Below are 17,110 nucleotides of genomic sequence, written 5' to 3'. Positions count from 1 at the left end.
ATCCTTGTGGTAAACCATTTAGCTATTTAGATCCTGATGCCAATTTTATATCCCAAGTGCCACTTTCAGCAACCAGCACCATTTGTGTCGTAGTTGGCGTTGTTGTATTGTCAGTGAGGTTGCTTTATTATGTTCAAATATCAGGTAAAATAATGACTAACAGTGTATATATTTATTTAATCAGAGGTAGTACCAACAAGTAGAGGTTGGTATGGTCTAGGTGTACTTGAAGATGAAAGGGAGAAAGAAGAGAGAAAAGGAGGAGACCAGGACTCACCTGGATATGAACTCACCTACTGGGGGTTAGGAGAGAGGAGGAGAGGAGGGTAAGGGGGTGGGGGTGAGAGGAGTGGAGAGGATAGGGGGGGGGGGGTGGAAGGGGGTGAGGACAATAGAAGAGAGGAAGAGACAATAATAGAGAAGATAAGAGAACAGAAAAGGAGAAGAGACTTCATCTCCAGACTCCTGGTTCTAATGCCTTCAGTATCTCCTGTCTGATAATGAGGTTTAGATTGAAGCTCCAAATGATTCGGTATCACAGCTAGTAACTCTCCAGCCTGGACATACATGCACACACACACGCATGCACGCACACACACACACACACACACAGACAGACAGACAGACAGACAGACAGACAGACAGACAGACAGACAGACAGACAGACAGACAGACAGACAGACAGACAGACAGACAGACAGACAGACAGACAGACAGACAGACAGACAGACAGACAGACAGACAGACACATAGACACATAGACACATAGACACATAGACACATAGACACAGCAGTTCCCCAGCCTGGTTGACTCAAATAGACAAAGGCCAGAACCTGGATATGAATTATAAATGAGTAGAGAAATGGGCAGGGGGTCTTCCTGCCGGGAGAGGAAGTGAGGTGAGGAATACTGATATCCCCAGTAGCTGGGCTCATCCTCATTAGTCAACACCATGGTGTAATCAAACTTACCTCTGTTGTGCAGTTGGTAGAGCATGACTCTTGCAAAGCCAGGTTAGTGGGCCACCTATGAATAACAAATGTAAATCACTTTAGATATATCATGTATTATACCCAGCTTTCTATAGGTAGTGGCAAACTAGGGACTATTGTGGGGTTCTCCTCCTTGCCATGGATCCACAGAAACAAGAAATCACAGAACCATCACGCGCCCTCTATAAAAGGGATTCCTTTGCACTCACACTTCCTTCTCTCTCTCCCGCCCACTATCCCCTTACTTCTTTCGCCCCCTCCCTCTATTCCCCTCCCTCTCTCCTATCCCCCTCCTTCTCTCCCTCCTCCCTCTATCCCCCTTCAATCCCTCTCTCCTCCCTCTATCCACCTCCTTCTCCCCTCCCTCCATCCCTCCTCTATCCCCCTCCTTCTCTCCCTCCCTCCTCCCTCTATTCCCTCCCTCCCTCCATCTCCCTCCTTCATCCTCATCTTCTCATCCCGGCTCTCCTCCATGGGATAGATTTGCATGTTTGATCTATGATCTCCCTCCCTCCCTCTTCTCTCAGTGGGTGAAGATCTACATTCTCTGTATGGTGTGAATGGTCCTCTGCCCACCTACAGCTGTTTGGATAGGGATGATCATTACCGCTCTCTGCAGTCTGTCTGTCTACACACATCACATGCATTTCAATGGACACGGAAACGGGAGTGTGCCCAGCCCTATACCCACGTAGGGGGGGGATCTCTGCTGGGTATAAGCCTACCAGGTCTGCCCTCGACAGAGGAAAAATTATTGGTGTGTTTTTGGGGGCGTTCGAAATAACGTATGATAACACAACTTTACATTCTTAATGGCCTATGTCTCCTGGTTCCTTTTGAAGGGAAAATACTGCATGTAGAACACTGTTTTATGATCCGGTGTAAAACCAGTTTTGTTCAGTTCTATGAAGCTTTATTGTCCCAAAGCAAGTGTAAGAGTCCCTCTGTCCTCCATGTTGTGAGTAATATGACCATACAGAATGGATTTGTACTGCCCACATATATAACACTACAGGCTCAACTTGTTCATTTCTGTAGACTGGGTATTGCAGTTTGACTACATCACACGAACATGAGCTGGATATTGGTGCTCTCTTCTTCTCTGCTGCTCCCTGGCTGAGTCCCAAATGGCACCCTATTCCCTTTACATTGTGCACTAAAGGCCCATAGGGCCCTGGTCAAAGAAGTGCAGTATGAAGGGATTGGGACCACAGACCTTCTCTTTTTCTCCCTGTTCTAAGCATGAAGGAAAGATATTAGAAGTGGACAAGATCAAAAGCTTATCAAACAGCTTCAGGGAACTCTGCCCTTACCTAGGATGTGTCCCAATTGACATCATCTCCTCTTTATAGTGCACTACTTTTGACCAGAGCCTATTTGGCTTCAAGTCCTTATACACATAAATGAACAACCCTGCCTGCCGTCTCAGCAGGAAAGAACATCTTCTGTAACTCTTTGTAACTCCCTCTTAGCAGCTCAGCCAAGCAACCCCAGGAGGATGTTATCTGAAATCATTGAAGTACTTCGTCATTTTTAAATTGAATATCCTCTGTATGGAAATAATGAACATTTGGAGTTTTATTCAAAGATGACGGCAGCTCAGTTTTGGGTCTTTTTGATGATCACAGCTTTGAGGATGAAACTAATTCAGTGGTAATGCACCCAGCTCATGGTATGCTGTTAAAGACGGCTTATGATCTTACCCCTGCTAAACCCTCAATATGGCTGCCTCTGTCTCAGGGGGAGAGAAGTAGGTAGTGCTTATAAAGTCAACAGTGGGTACTGGGTACTGATAGCTAGCATGGTTTGCAGTGCTCTCAGGTCATCCTCCTGTTGGATCTCCCTGTAGCTCAGTGTTGGACTGCTCCAAGAGGTCATGAGACCTGGGGATCTGAAGAAAGAGATAATAAAAAAACAACAAGCTTCTTTGATGGTCCAGCTTTATAATCTGGCACTAGTCAAAACAATATCAAACATTACCTGCTGTCTAGTAAACAGAGCATGGAGACAGACTGACATGCCAGTTGGTGTTCCCACGCCATGGTGAGAATGTTCTTAGAGATAACATCTTAGAGATGTATACCTCCCACATCTCTCTGCTCTCCCAGAGAGAGGTAGAGAGAGGTAGAGAGAGAGGTAGAGGCAGAGGCAGAGGCAGAGGCAGAGGCAGAGGCAGAGGCAGAGGCAGAGGCAGACAGACAGACAGACAGACAGACAGACAGACAGACAGACAGACAGACAGACAGACAGACAGACAGACAGACAGACAGACAGACAGACAGACAGACAGACAGACAGACAGACAGACAGACAGACAGACAGACAGACAGACATAGTCTGGCACCTGCCTGTGGAGTAAAACTGACAGTGATGCCAATCTGTCCACTTGGCATCAGTCCCTCATAAACACTTTCTTTACTTTTCTTCAGTCTGGCCTTATAGTTAACCGGCCTGCATGTACAGTAAGTGATGATATCCATATTGCTCTCCCTTTTTAGCCTGTAATTTATAGTTCAAACTTCCTGCCAACATTGTCAGACATTGGTGAAATGACAATGGCTAACAGTGGGCAGGAGATGCTCTTCATTTGGGCTGTTTTATAATGAGAGCAGAGCTATCCCTATGGCCTACTCCTGCAGTCACTCCCACTTCCCCATATTGGCCTCCATAGTTACATTTTAGCAGACATTCTTATGCAGAGCCACTTTCAGTAGTGAGTGCATACATTTTCATACTGGTCCCCAGTGGGAATCAAACCCACAAACCTGGCGTTGCAAGCGCCATGCTCTACCAACTGAGCCATACGGGACCACTAGGCTGTTTTGGTACTCTAGGTTGTGGAGGCCAGTCCTGCAACTACAGTCCCCTAGGCTGTGTGTTCAGCTGTCCCTGTCCCCCTGGTCACCACAGCAGTGTGATGTGTGTGCTCCTGGGGATTATGCATGTGCTGTCATGCAGGAGGTTTTATGACTCTAATCGATCCTCTCGTTCCTAGACCCAGAGAATAGACTTCAGTGGTGCTGCATTGATCCTACTCATTATCCTCCTTCTGCACATAGAGTCACGAACTTCACCTACACCCAGACTAAAAGGTCATAGATATTATTATAGTGAGGGACCAACATTCCCATTCTGTCTGTTAGTCAGGGGATTTAGCTATGTGCCAACACCTTGTGCTGTGAATTTGGCAATGTGACGTTACCATTCTTAACCATTCTTAACGCACACACACACACACACACACACACACACACACACACACACACACACACACACACACACACACACACACACACACACACACACACACACACACACACACACACACACTCCTTTCTCTCTCTTTCTGTGTGATGGCTTTTGGCAAAGGTACATCCGGCCCATTTGCATTCCCTTTTGGCTTGTTGGCTGGCACGCATGCCGCCACTGTGCCGTCCCCGCTTTGAACGGGCTCCCAGATGCACTTATTCCTGCACAGTGGTTCGTTTGGGAAACTTAGTTAATTAGTGTGTGTGTGCAACATGGCACTTACAGTGACTAATAGAGTCTCCAGGTACATAGAGAGGAGAGGAGACTAGAGGAGAGGAGACGAGAGGAGAGGAGACTAGAGGAGACGAGAGGAGAGGAGACTATAGGAGAGGAGAGAAGAGGAGACTAGAGGAGAGGAGAGAAGAGGAGACTAGAGGAGAGGAGACTAGAGGAGACGAGAGGAGAGGAGACTAGAGGAGACGAGAGGAGAGGAGACTAGAGGAGAGGAGACGAGAGGAGAGGAGACTAGAGGAGACGAGAGGAGGGAGACTAGAAGAGAGGAGGGGAGACTAGAGGAGAGGAGACTATAGGAGAGGAGAGAAGAGGAGACTAGAGGAGAGGAGACTGTATAATGGCGCCAGAGGATGGCAGCCGTATTATTGGCTCTTAACCAACCGTGCTATTTTCGCATTGTTTTTTCCCGCATTGTTTGTAACCTATTTTGTACGTAATGTTGCTGCTACCATCTCTTATGACCGAAAAGAGCTTCTGGACATCAGAACAGCGATTATTCACCTTGAATTGGACGCAACAATCACTGGAAAATAAATGGGACGAAAAGCACGTAGATCCTACCAACTGGACATAAAAACTATAATATCTTCTGATTTCCCGAGTCGTGGCTGAACTATGACATGAATAACCTACTGCTGGCGGGTTACACACCTTTTCAGCAGGATAGAACAGCAGCCTCTGGTAAGACAAGATGTGGCGGTCTATCTATATCTATGCACAACATTTGGTCCACGATATCTAAGGAAGTCTTGAGGTTTTGCTCGCCTGAGGTAGAGTATCTCATGATAAGCTGTAGACCACACTATCTATCTAGAGTGTTTTCATCTGTATTTCTCGTAGCTGTCTACATACCACCACAGACCGATGCTGGCACTCAATGAGCTGTATACCGCCATAAGCAAACATGAAAACATGCAGAGGTCACACTCCTTGTGGCCAGGGACTTTAATGCAGGGAAACTTAAATCTTTTTTTCCTCATTTCTATCAGCATGTTAAATGTGCAACCAGGGGGGGAAAAAACTCTAGACCCCTCCACACACAGAGACGTGTACAAAGCTCTCACTCACCCTCCATTTGGAAAATCTGATGATAATTCTATCCTCCTGATTCCTGCTTACAAGCAAATATTCAAGCAGGAAGCACCAGTGACTCGGTCAATAACAAAAAGTGGTCAGATGAAGCAGATGCTAAGCTACAGGACTGTTTTGCTATCACAGACTGGAACATGTTCCGGGATTCTTCTGATGGCATTGGAGCACACCACATCAATCACTGGCTTCTTCAATAAGTGCATCGATGGCGACGTCCCAACAGTGACTGTACGTACATACCCCAACCAGAAGCGATGGATTACAGGCAACATTCAGCAATAAGCTAAAGGGTAGAGCTGCCACTTTCAAGGTGTGGGACTCCAACCCGGAAGCTTATATGAAGCCCCGCTATGCCCTCCGATGGACCATCAAACAGGCAAAGCATCAATACAGGACTAAGAACGAATCATACTTCACTGGCTCTGACGCTCGTCGGATGTGGCAGAGCTTGCAAACTATTACAGACTACAAAGGGGAGCACAGCCGAGAGCTGCCCAGTGACACGAGCCTACCAGCCAAGCTAAATGACTTCTATGCTCGCTTTGAGGCAAATAACACTGAAACATGCATGAGAGCATGTGATCACGCTCTCCGCAGCCGATGTGAGTAAGACCGTTAAACAGGTCAACATTCACAAGGCTGCTGGGCCAGACGGATTACCAGGACATGTACTGTGAGCATGCACTGACCAACTGGCAAGTGTCTTCACTGACATTTTCAACCTCTCCCTGTCTGAGTCTGTAATACCAACATGTTTCAAGCAGACCACCATAGTCCCTGTGACAAAGAACACTAAGGTAACCTGCCTAAATGACTATTGACCCGTAGCACACACATCTGTAGCCATGAAGTGCTTTGAAAGGCTGGTCATGGCTCACATCAACGCCATTATCCCAGTAACCCTAGAACCACTCAAATTTGCATACCACCTCAACAGATCCACAGATGATGCAATCTCTATTGCACTCCATGCTGTCCTTTCCCACCTGGACAAAAGGAACACCTATGAGAGAATGCTGTTCATTGAATACAGCTCAGAGTTCAACACCATAGTTCTTTCAAAGTGCATCACTATGTTAATAACCCTGGGACAAAACACCTCCCTCTGCAACTGGATCCTGGACTTCCTGAAGGGCCGCCCCCAGGTGGTAAGGGTAGGTAACAACACATCCGCCACGCTGATCCTCAACACGGGGTCCTCTCAGGGATGTGTGCTCAGTCCCATCCTGTACTTCCTATTCACTCATGACTGAAAATTGTCAAAGACATCTACAATAGTCATAGACTGTTCTCTCTGCTACTGCACGGCAAGCGGTACCGGAGTGCCAAGTCTAGGTCCAAAAGTCTTCAAAACAGCTTCTACCCCCAAGCCATAACTGCTGAACAATTAATTAAATGATTGCCCCCCCCCCCCCTCCCCCCACCTCTTCTATGCTACTGTTACTCTCTGTTATTATCTATGCAAAGTCACTTTAATAACTCTACTTACATGTACATATTACCCCCGCACATTGACTCTGTACCGGTACCCACTGTATATAGCCTCATTATTGTTATTTTACTGCTTCTCTTTAATTAATTGTTACTTTTATTTTTTTAAACTTTTTTACGATTTTTTTCTTAAAACTGCATTGTTGGTTAATTAATTGCTTGTAAGTAAGCATTTCACTGTAATGTCTACACCTGTTGTATTGGGCGTATGTAGGAGAGGAGAGGAGACTATAGGAGAGGAGACTATAGGAGAGGAGAGGTGAGGACAGGAGACTAGAGGAGAGGAGACTATAGGTGAGGAGACTATAAGAGAGGAGAGGTGAGGACAGGAGACTAGAGGAGAGGAGACTAGAGGAGAGGAGACTATAGGTGAGGAGACTATAAGAGAGGAGAGGTGAGGACAGGAGACTAGAGGAGACTATAGGAGAGGAGTCTATAGGAGAGGAGAGGTGAGGACAGGAGACTAGAGGAGAGGAGACTGTAGGAGAGGAGAGGAGACTAGAGGAGAGGAGACTGTAGGAGAGGAGAGGAGACTATAGGAGAGGAGAGGTGAGGACAGGAGACTAGAGGAGAGGAGACTATATGTGAGGAGACTATAAGAGAGGAGAGGAGACTATAGAAGAGGAAAGAAGACTATAGGAGATGAGACTAGAGGAGAGGAGACTGTAGGAGAGGAGAGGGAGAGGAGACTAGAGGAGAGGAGACTGTAGGAGAGGAGAGGGAGAGGAGACTAGAGGAGAGTAGAGGGAGAGCTCCTCTGTGCTTTCTGAATGAGAGCAACAGAGAGAGAGTCACACAGCGGACGCTTTAATGGTTTCAAGTTCCAATGCGCATTAAGGATGTACATCTTCATTATTCAGCAACAGTTTGGGATTCCTAATGGCGCTTTTCTCTTCCCTACTGATCTGAAATGTACCAATATTTCACTTCAAATCTAATTTGCTCTTATGCTTGTCATACAAGCTTTTCATTCATATTGATGGTGGAAGATCAATTGGTTGGCCTGTTGCTCTCTTGATGTCTTGATTCTATTGGATTGACCAGGTTATACAGTGCATTTGGAAAGTATTCAGACCCCTTGACTTTTTCCACATTTTGTTATGTTAATGCCTTATTCTAAAATGGATTACGTCGTTTTTCCCCTCATCAATCGACACAAAGTACCCCATAATGACAAAGCAAAATTTTTTAAACAGAAATATTACATTAATGTAAGTATTCAGACCCTTTACTAAGTACTTTATTGAAGCACCTCGAGTCTTCTTGGGTATGACGCTACAAGCTTGGCTCACCTGTGTTTAGGGGAGTTTCTCCCATTATTCTCTGAAGATCCTCTTAAGCCCTCTTGGAAGGTGAACCTTCACCCCAGTCTGAGGTCTTGAGCACTCTGGAGCAGGTTTTCATCCAGGTTTTCATCTCTGTACTTTGCTCCGTTTATCTTTCCCTCGATCCTGACTAGTCTCCCAGTTCCTGCCACTAAAAAACATCCCTACAGCGTGATGCTGCCACCACCATGCTTCACCGTAGGGATGGTGCCAGGTTTCCTCCCGAAGTAATGCTTGGCATTCAGACCAAAGAGTTCAATCTTAGTTTCATCAGACCAGAGAATCTTGTTTCTCATGGTCTGTGTGTCCTTTAGATGCCTTTTGGCAAACTCCTCGTGGGCTGTCATGTGTCTTTTACTGAGGAGTGGCTTCCGTCTGGCCACTTTATAAACGCCTGATTAGTGGAGTGCCGCAGAGATGGTGTCCTTCTGGAAGGTTCTCCCATCTCCACAGAGGAACTCTGGTGCTATGTCAGACTGTCCATAGGGTTCTTGGTCACCTCCCTGACCAATGCCCTTCTCCCCTGATTGCTTAGTTTGGCAGAGCGGCCAGCTCTAAGAAGCTTCTTGGCGGTTCCAAACTTCTTCCATTTAAGAATTATGAAGGAAACTGTTCTTGGAGATCTTCAATGCTGTAGAAATAGTTTGGTACCCTTCCCCAAATCTGTGCCTTGACACAATCCTGTCTCGGGGCTCTACTGACAATTCCTTCGAGCTCATTGCTTTGTTTTTGCTCTGATATGCATTGTCAACTGTGGGACATTATATAGACAGGTGTGTGCCTTTCCAAATCATATCCAATCAATTGAATCTACCACAGGTGGACTCTAATCAAGTTGTAGAAACATCTCAAGAATGGTCCATAGAAACTGGATGCACCTGAGCTCAATTTTAAGTCTGAATACTTATGTAAATGAGGTGTTTCTGTTTTTTTGTTTTTATAAATTAGCAAAAATGTATAAAAATCCATTTGAATCCATTTTAGAATAAGGCTGTAACAATATGTGGAAAAGGTCAAGGGGTCTGAATACTTTCTGAATGCACTGTATGTGGTGTTCTGGACCACATTCTGATGTTCTGACTATAGTAGGTTTAGCATTGAATGGCGTCTTTACAGTTAGAGTTGTTGGTCATTTAGTCAAGTGATATTTGGTAGTGTTTCCCTAACAATTATATTCATATAGGGGACTGTAAGTAAGTAAGAACCCGGTTAAATTGGATCCTGTAACAAGAGATGAGTTTGTGTGATTACAACGTAACATCTCACAGGTGATGATCTTTACAATGTGACAGCTCTTCTTGATGAGTTTGCTCAGAAGTCTGTGCCAGCTATTTAATCTGTGGGTGTTGTACCTAGTTGTTGTTGTTATACCCTCAAATCAGAGATGCACTCACTGTATTCCTTTCAACCATTGAGCGTCAAGAGAGCAAGTGTAAATGTTTTTCGGGCCAGTAATAATGTGTTTTGCCATTGGACAAAAGCCATAGCCTGTTAGCGCTAGGAGCTAAGAGCTGCCTTTGGCATCAGGTAGTAAGGGTAAGAGAGGAGCCTACAGCTTGTCTAACCTCAGCTTAGGACAGAAACACCCCGGGGGATGTCTGTGCTTTTTCTACACTTTTAGCCATTTTTGTCATTTTATCAGTAACTTAATGCATTAATCAACAGCATGATACTGTGTAAACTGAATATAGTAGATTACCATAGGCTACACAGTAAAATATCATACATTTCTGTAATTTCAACAGTAATACACTCTAGAATGCACAGTAAAATACCATAAATGTGTTTTACAGTATTTATTATGGGGCATTATAGAGAAATGTTATGGGCGGGGAAATATTCTATGTCTCATTAACATATTTTAAGGTGTGGCTTGTAAGAGGCTATATTTGTTGCACCCGTGAGTGAGAATGTTGTATTACCACAAACTTTAATTTACTGGCCAATTGTCGTCAGAAATTTACTGTAAATGTCAGAGGAAATGTTTTACAGTGTAGCTGTGCCCTGCTCTGCCCTGCCCTGCCTTGCCCTACTCTGCTCCGCTCCACTCTGCTTTGCTCTACTGTACTCTGCTCTACAGCTTTTATGCCCTTCTCAAAGCAAAGCGGCTTCGGGCCTATAGCCCGGGAGAAAGGCAGGGGGAGCTTTACAAGCAGCTTCACATGACCGGTGTAATGACTTAAGTGCTCCCATCCATGGGGGATAAAAACTCTCCTTTCAAAAGGCCACCATGGGGATCAGTTTAGCCAGTGCACCACCTCCACCTCCCATCCATTAACCCCTCTCTACCCACCGGGAGGCTCAGGTCCTGGGCAGAAGAGGAGACTTGGGGGTGAGGAGGTAGTGCGGGGGCTGCTGGGACAAACACACACACACACATACATTGCTTCCCACCACTGGCTCCACAGATCAATAGGATCCTGGACATACTGAGGCTAGCCATCAATCAGCAGCAGCACTGAGGCTAATTTATGCCCATGCTCAGCCGATCAATCCACACCGGGGCACTGGGGTGTGAAATTCAAATTATTATTACAGCCAGCCAGTTCCATTATCAGGGAATGGAGAAGGAAGGAAGGATGTGCAGCTCTAGCTGGCTCAGCGATATTGGCTCCCTTCCCTTATGAGGGGCCAAAGGCTTGGCCTCTGTGGTCCGATACAGTGGGGGAGTTATTACCCCAGTTTGTCATTGTGTCCTCAGACTCCCCTCCTGCCCCTGCCACAGAGCGGCCATCTTGGATCGGGTGTAGAAAGGTCTTGATGAGGCTTAGCTAGAAAAACAGCACATAAATATAATAGGGAATGCAATAACTGTGTTTGTGTGACCTTTGCATTTTGAATAAATGTTGGTAACTTCTGAATTTGCAGCAAGATTAATGACGTACAGCTACTGCCAATATTCAACCACTCAATATCGATAACGATAGAATAATTGTAATGTTGACTTATTAACAACAAAGCCTACCAATCTCCATTTGTCTCAGTTGTTATACATACAGTGTAAGACTGCATCCCAAAATGCATACTTGTGTTCTATCTAGAGCATATAGCAATTATGGAAGTCAACTGTTATTTTTCAAGTGAGATTTCAAACATAGGAACGTGAAAAGTATGTACTACATTTACCAGAGAATCCATCAGCGTACTTGGGAGGTCTAGAAAACAAAGCATACATGGAAGCCAACTTTTTTTGTTCCCTTCGCCGGGGAGGGTATCCCAAAACACCTTGCAATGTAACAAATTTCCAAAAACTTCTGAATTGGGGGAGGACTGAAGTCCCCGCTTGGGAGAAAATGTTCCAGAGGAATAAGGAATAACTTTGTAAAATGTAAGTATTACGTTTATTTATTCACCAAATTACAAATTATTTATCAAATTAAATATTTATTATTCATCAAATTACTTTCAAATTGGGAATGCAGCTTGCTGTAATCTGTTCAATCTTTCTAGCCAGACAAGTTATTTGTGTGTTCTTACATAATCAGTCAATACATGCATGCAGTGTCTGTTTACCTAACGCTAGCTAACTTTCTTCTTGTCACTTCCCCTCCTCTCGTGTTTCCTCATTGCATATACGGAAAATGTTTTGAATAATGAAATGATAAATTAAAAGTCAACCGGTGACAACTTGATCAAGCCTATGAATATGCAGAACTGTTTACAAAACCATTTCACATTTAACAAAGGTAGCTGTCGTTCTCAAAAACATAAACCTGCACTGAAATTTGAGCAGAGGTTCATTTCTTCCCCCTTGGCCTCATGATTCTGCTCTGTTCTCCTCAGGTTGAATCTCACCCCATCCCCCAGACAGATGTAAAGAACTTGGAAACCTCCCATCTACCAGGAATATCACTCTGTCCCAGCAATTTAATCAGGAGTTTATTCAGCAGTGTGCAACATCAATATGTTAGAAGTAGCTCCACACGTTATTCTCTGTCATGCAGAATTGTCAGGTCATTGTAACGTACAGTCTGAAGCTCATTCTAAAATATAGATTTGGGTGATTTCTACTCCAAGGCACTGCACCGTGTGGAAGTTTTTACAAACACCTTGTTCAACTATTTATTGTCTACAATTTACGACACAATTAGTTGAATGAGATGTTAGTGAAGGGCTGGAACAAAAAAACAGTAAATTCTTGTCCCTGTGGCTGTCATGGAAAAATGCCCTCATGTACTGAACAAGCTTTTGAATGTTGAATGTTAATATCCATGATCCTTCTCTTTTATTATTGCTTATTGTTGCATTGTCGATAAGGAACCTGCAAGTAAGAATTTCATTGGACCATGTGTCTCCTGTACATACGACTAAAACAACTTGAAACTTGACTTCTTTTGTACAATGCACTGTGTTCTAAGGATTCATGCACAGATACAGGAAAACCAATATAAAAAACCACCAGAATACAGCAGCAGACCATGCAGCTTCCGAAAGGAGGACCCCACACAACATTATAATGTGTGGTGTCAGCTTAATTCACAAACAGGTACTGAGAAAATCTATTCTGTTACTTGATTACTTGTTATTCGTGTTAATAATTTCCATTCTGGGATAGGTGTTCGCTAAATTGCTAGCACTAGTTGCTCACGCTGCTACATTGGTTACAATGTAAACAGATGTAGCTGGCTAGCATTAAAGTTAACTTTGTTGATGCCGACTGCGTGATGATGCATTTCCTGTTTCGGTTAGAGGTCACATCGAAGTATGCAAAACATTTTGCAGATGTTAAGTGCTCTGCGTTGTTCATACTAGACCGTATGTTCTCAGGTGTTCTTGGAAGATCACCCTTAAAAGGTGAACACAGGTACCAGTACTGGGGAGGCCTGGTTGGGCATGATATGATGTGTAGCTAATCACCAGGTAATCAAATCACTCACGAGAGAAATCAGGTCAAGAAATATGTGACACTTGGCTGAAGGGAGTTGTAGTTTTCATTAAGCAAATATTCAACCTACTTCAGCGCAGAAACATGGTAAATAACTATAATGACCATAATCTATTGTGGCAGTTTTTTTCAGCTCAGAGAGATTCATTTCAGCTCAGAGAGATTCATTTCAGCTCAGAGAGATTCATTTCAGATCAGAGAGATTTCATTCGCCAAAAGCTGTCCAAAATAAGCCCATTGCGTTTCTATGGGCTTATTTTGACCTAAGCTTGTCGCCTGCCTTCCCATCTTTTGGACAACATGGGCATCTCGTCATTGTATACAGGTCCCACTTTTGCACCTGCTACGTTCGGTTAGATACAAATAGATCGCATAGACCGCATGAGAGAGGAATGTACACAACACAACAACGAGAGGGACAGAGACAGTATACCTTATCTACTTTGATGAACTAGTAAAATGATTTTGTCAGACAGCTCTACAGGCTAGCTAAATAAGATGACTAAAGACAGTACTGTCACACCCTGATCTTAGAGAGCATTTTATTTCTCTGTTTTTGGTTAGGTCAGGGTGTGATTAGGGTGGGCATTCTAGGTTTCCATGTGTGGTTCCCAATCAGAGGCAGCTGTCTATCGTTGTCTCTGATTGAGGATCATATATAAGTTGTGCTTTTCTGTTTGGGGAGTTATTTTCTGTTTAGCTGTTTGTTTGCCTGACAGGACTGTGCGCTTTCGTTTTTTCTACTTTGTTATTTTGTGGCGGTGATCAGTTAATTAAAAATCATGAACGCCTACCACGATGCTCCTTGGTCTCCTTCTTCAACCCATGTGAGCCATTACAAGTACAGTATGGGGAACACAGAATGTTAGCAGGTTTGGCTGGCTGACTGCTTCTGCCTGAGCAGAGATGACATGATGACTTTAAGCAATGATAAAGTCATCAACTAAAAATGAAGTAATATACACAAATGAAATATTTTATTATACAATATGAACTGAAGGTTGTTGAACACACACACGCACACACGCACACACACACACACACACACACACACACACACACACACACACACACACACACACACACACACACACACACACACACACACACACACACACACACACACACACACACTCTCTCTCTCTCTCTCATACTCTCACTAGTCTCTCTCTCTCTCATACTCTCACTAGTCTCCTGGACTTGGATGAGAGTTAATTAAGATTGTCCCTGACAGAGCCCGACATAAACATGGAGAGGATGATGTGTCCAGAGTTTGAATGTGTTAGTAGAGAATGGATGGCTGTTATCATGCTAGACTGCTCAGGGTCAGGGTGTCTCAGTGACTCTGTTAACTCTGTTACTATCCCCTAGTCTCTTTTTTCACAATAAAGTATCCCATTATGTCAAAACATTTTTACAAAAATGGGGGTGAAATATATTCCATTGTGTTTCAAGGAGGGAATAGATGCTGGCATTGAGTCAAAATGTTAGCAGCACACCAAGGACAGAAAATCTATTTGAAATGTTTCCACATTTTTGTGGCTGTGTCGAAAACTGAACTGAATCTGAGTGATTGATTGACGTCATGTCTGTCTTCAAGTGGCATATGATGGGGTTGTTTCAGTCCACTTTCACATTTCTCCTGAAGTGCGTGTGTGTGTGTGTGTGTGTGTGTGTGTGTGTGCGTGTGTGTGTGTGTGTGTGTGTGTGTGTGTGTGTGTGCGCGTGCGTTTGTGTGTGTGTGTGTGCGTGCGTTTGTGTGTGTGTGTGCGCTGGGGGCGTGTGTGCGTGCATGCGTGTGTGTGTTTGTGTGCCTTTGTGTGTGTGAAACAATGTGGTGAGTAGGTATAGGGAGCAGACTCTCAAAATACTTTCAGCAGAACGATAGTTCAGAGAGAGTCATTAGAGAGACTCTCGTCAGCCAGTGGTCTGGGTTTTTCTTTCCTCTCCTTCTACTCTTTTTCTGCCCTACTCCTTTTCATTTACCTCCCATCGGCCCATCACATATGACAGCCCAGCCAATACTGAGATGGGGGGAATGGTAAGTTAATTTGAATCAATACCCAGCACCTATGTAGTAGAGTGTAGAGGCCTGGAGTATACACCCACTGGCTGAAGTAGACATCCCCCAGCTAACAATGCCAATTCACACACACGCATGTTAAAACAGGATTAGCCAACACAGAGATGTGTGGAAATACTGATCTCTGGTGGGAGGGGGGAAAGGTGGGGGGATTGGAGGTGGTGGGGTAGGATAGGACTGAGGGAGAAGGGGGGGTGGGGTGGGGGGGTGGAAGACACAGATACCCTCAGAAAAATCTAATACAATTTTGAAAGGAACACATCCTAAAAATAGGTCTTTGTTAAAATGTTTGGGGTCAACCTATTACAAACATATGTGGAATTGGCTATCTAATTGGCTTAATAGTTTTGCTGACATTTTCCAATGGTTCAGTGTAGTGTTGAATGTGCTTGACCCGTCTCTCCGCTGGGGGGTCCTTTATATGTCAGGTAGAAAACTAGGTGTTTTTAGAATGTCAGGAAATGCCGTTTCACTGTGATTGATTTTCCGTCCTGCTGCCCTGAAAGGGGTAAACTCTTCTGACCTGTTATACTGCCACCCCTGCATAGTAAGATTACATTTGGTCATCACTGCCAACTCACATTTGCAACCTGTCTGTCTGGTAGAGAGTGAGCAGAGAGGGAGGGAAACGGAAGAAAAAGAGGAGGAATGAGTGATGGCAACAGAGAGAGAGAAAGAGAGACAGACAGACAAACAGACATACAGAGATAAAGAGATAGAGAGACAGACAGACAGACAGACAGACAGACAGACAGACAGACAGACAGACAGACAGACAGACAGACAGACAGACAGACAGACAGACAGACAGACAGACAGACAGACAGACAGACAGACAGACAGACAAAGAGACAGAGAGACAGAGAACTCTGCCAGGTTGGCACCTGTCCCAGCTTTAGTCTGGGTGTTTTACTCCTTTCTCTACACCTTCACAAACGTCCCATCGTATGTTGCGTTAGTAGAAACGACCAGATTGCTTTCAGACGGCAAAACACATTGCATCGCTGTGTATTCCTTATGCCAGATTGGTTTTATGTAATGAAACACATTGCATCGCTGTGTATTCCTTATGCCAGATTGGTTTTATGTAATGAAACACATTGGACTGTTATATTTCCACCTGCGGTAAAACACTGGTTCACTAACTGAACATAAGTGCATGCGTTTTGGCTGGGTTTATTGCATTGTTATATTCCTTCTTTACTAAAACACTGGTTCTCTAAGTTTCCACAACCAGTTTACAGCCTAACAGCAGATGTCTAGTAAGAGTACTGTTTTGACCATTGAAATGTGATCTCTAGAACAAACATTGAACAAACCTATGACCATGGCAATTTGACTGCTAAACTTGTGCCTTGAATAGGGAGACCCATTCTAGTGATTTGATTTCTGTGGTTATAACATAATGATATATCCTATGCATAAGCTGACTACATATATATATAAGGAGTTGATAGAGACCGTATTTATACCCAGAGGCCTGTAGTGGGTGACAGAGGGTAAAGGGATACAGGTCATAGAGATCCTATTAAATTGAAAAAGTTCAGTATGTAATTCTACTGCAATATACTGTATATGTCTACTTGGGGGAAAGCATATCATGTGATTCTCATGCTTTCTCCTTGTCTTTCTGCTGCAGGTATTGTTGTTCATCTTTATTCATTCATTTTGGTTCTCCCTGGACGAGTCAGACACAGG

At 44.1% G+C, this 17,110-nt stretch overlaps 1 protein-coding gene and 1 non-coding gene across 2 annotated transcripts in view; one reads left to right on the top strand and one right to left on the bottom strand.

Moving 5' to 3' along the window:
• Positions 1-17,110, top strand: part of LOC109870730 (receptor tyrosine-protein kinase erbB-4) — a 532,057-nt gene that overhangs the window by 136,346 nt on the left and 378,601 nt on the right.
• Positions 3,730-3,803, bottom strand: trnaa-ugc (transfer RNA alanine (anticodon UGC)). Its single transcript has one exon. It is a non-coding gene; the product is annotated as a tRNA-Ala (tRNA).

Source organism: Oncorhynchus kisutch, linkage group LG26 (genome assembly GCF_002021735.2).
Source record: "Oncorhynchus kisutch isolate 150728-3 linkage group LG26, Okis_V2, whole genome shotgun sequence".
Classification (NCBI taxonomy): Eukaryota; Metazoa; Chordata; class Actinopteri; order Salmoniformes; family Salmonidae; genus Oncorhynchus; species Oncorhynchus kisutch.
This window is presented reverse-complemented; position numbering and strand designations above follow the sequence as displayed.